This window comes from Chrysochloris asiatica, unplaced genomic scaffold (assembly GCF_000296735.1).
Source record: "Chrysochloris asiatica unplaced genomic scaffold, ChrAsi1.0 scaffold00018, whole genome shotgun sequence".
Lineage (NCBI taxonomy): Eukaryota > Metazoa > Chordata > Mammalia > Afrosoricida > Chrysochloridae > Chrysochloris > Chrysochloris asiatica.
In genome coordinates this window covers 31,570,382-31,572,770 of record NW_006408536.1, presented here as the reverse complement: position 1 = coordinate 31,572,770, position 2,389 = coordinate 31,570,382, and the positions used below count along the sequence as shown (strand labels likewise).

The following is a 2,389-nucleotide window of genomic DNA, read 5'->3' as shown; positions in this document are numbered from 1 at the left end:
GCTAGTGGCCAGGAGGCAGGCTTGCAGAATGTGCCCTTTGGTGGTGTAAATTATTACACATGCCTGAGTGTTTTTTTAAAAAGAACTAAAATGAATAGAGAGAAATACTGTTAACTGATGGTACATGGAGGGGATTATAACCATTGTAATGAAACAAAGTATATGATTTATTGAATGTAAAACTGATGATCTGCCCTATAAACTTACACTCGGTCTACAATAAAAACTTAAATGAAAAAAAAAAAAAGGTGAATATGAGGGTGTTCCTAGTAAGAGTTAAATGGTTGTACTTAGGGTCAGGGTTTGGGTTAGATATATAGATGCTGGGTACGGGTTAGGGTTAGTGTTTGGGATTCACATTTGTTTAGGGTTAAGTTTGGGAGTCACCTGTTAGGTTTTGTGTTTGGGCTTGGGTTAAGGGTCAGGAATCAAGGTGAGGGTCAGGACCAAAGGTCAGAGTTCTATAGTTCGTGTCAGGTGTTTGCGTTTGTGTTAGGGTAGCACCTTGTAGCAACAAGTGTACATGCAGAGCTTGCTTACTGTGCAAAATCCCTTGTGTTTCACAGACACGGCACACTTACAAACATAAGGCTTTAGTATCACCATGCTGAGCAAGCCCATGGGTACTAACTTCCCAACAGGTTCGGGATTTGCACCCAGTTCAACTTTGGGTAGGGTTAAGTTTCAGTTCAGAGGTTCAATGTACCGTCAGAGTCCCACAGGTCAGGTAGAGATGTGAGTCAAAGGAAAGAGGTTCAGTCAATCGTTCTACTTGGGACTAGCTTCTGTGTCTCTACCAGGGGTCAAGGGTCCTGGTCTAAGGTCTCAGACTCACATTTGAATTAGAAACACATGTTGCATCGGGGTTCAGTTTAGTATCAATGACCATGTTTGGGTAGGACTGGGTTTCCCAGTTGGCTCAGGCTCTGAGTTAGAGCTCAGGTTTGGGTTCACGCCTGAGTCATGCTTCGAATTGACATTTCTGGTTGCTTTCTCTTAGGAGGGTCACAAACCAAGGGTGGGTTGATGGCTAAGGGCCAGGGGTTATAGATCAGACAGTGCATTTAAAAAAATTTTTTTTTTTTATAATTTTTACAAACGGAAGCACAAAGAACCGCCCGGTAGTTAAACTGCAGGGAGCTGGCCCAGGACTGTGTCTCAGAAGGCTACAGTTGCTAACAAAACCCAGTTCTCTTGGTTGTTTCAAGGCAGGCGTATCTTGCTGTATTTTAATGTTGGAGCGTAATTGGCAATGTAACCTCCACAGGATTATTTTATCTGTTGCGTCTTCGTGATTCAAGATCATAATGAAAAGGACGTAGAGAATATGGCTGGCACTGAAATCGGGTTCGAGTTCACGGTCATTTGAGAAGAGGCCAGGGCGTATTGAAAACTACAACTTCCTATACTCACGTTCACTGCCTGAGCTCAGAAAACACTGGCCAGACACCTGTTCTATTAAAGGCAATGACAAACTTCTTATGTCCCCCCATGGAGATATCAGAGCTGCATTTCACTGTAGAAATCCCATTGCTAATACGTGTAGACATCAGATCAACTCCTTAAGGATTAAATAAGCATCCATAACGTCATAAAAAAGGGATTCTATTACATATTGCTGATTTGTTTCTAATCACTTTCCTAATTTGTAACCACACATCTTTATTATAACTTATTTTATTTTTTAATTTTAAAGCTTTAATTGAACTGCAATTTAAAGAGCATTTCCCCAGCATTTAAAAAGACCAAACAAAAAAAAACAGCCGAAGCCTTGCCTTCCAGTTTGCCTTACGTTTACTGTGCTGCAGAAGCTAATTTTTGGTTCCTTCAGCCAAACGGCTTAATAGCTATTATGCAATTATGACAAAGAATTGGGATGATAAAATCACATTCTTATGAAACTCTGGTAATGCAAAGGATTTGCATGAATGTTCAATATGCCTAACAGGAGACACAACATAGTACACTGCTTGAATTTGCTTTCTTGAAAAATTATTTATTTTTTTTTGCAAAATGGGTCTATATTTAGAAATGGCTTTAAACTACCATTCCTTCTACTAGCCTAGTATAATTTATGATGGCATTAGAGAAGCTGTAAAATATAAGAAGGGGAAAAAAAATTCCTCCAAGCCAGGGTATGGATAGAAAAAGCCACTCAAAATGACAAGAGGCAATGGGAAAGCTTCATTTGGGGATAAAGACTAAAAATAAAAAGAAAGAAGGTAAAAATAAAAGAATCATATATCATGCTTTTTTTTTTAATTGTGAAGGAAAGCTTACGGACAAATGTTTGCATGGTCCTTCACAAAGCACAAGCCTAAATGGTGGTGGTGGTGGTTTTACGCCGTGGAGTCGGTTCCGACTCATAGCGACCCTGCATAGGGTTCCC

The 2,389-nt window shown here is 39.9% G+C and overlaps 1 protein-coding gene across 2 annotated transcripts in view; it reads right to left on the bottom strand.

Moving 5' to 3' along the window:
• Nucleotides 1-2,389, bottom strand: part of NLGN4X (neuroligin 4, X-linked) — a 258,034-nt gene that overhangs the window by 44,953 nt on the left and 210,692 nt on the right. The gene's annotated exons all lie outside the window — the stretch shown is intronic.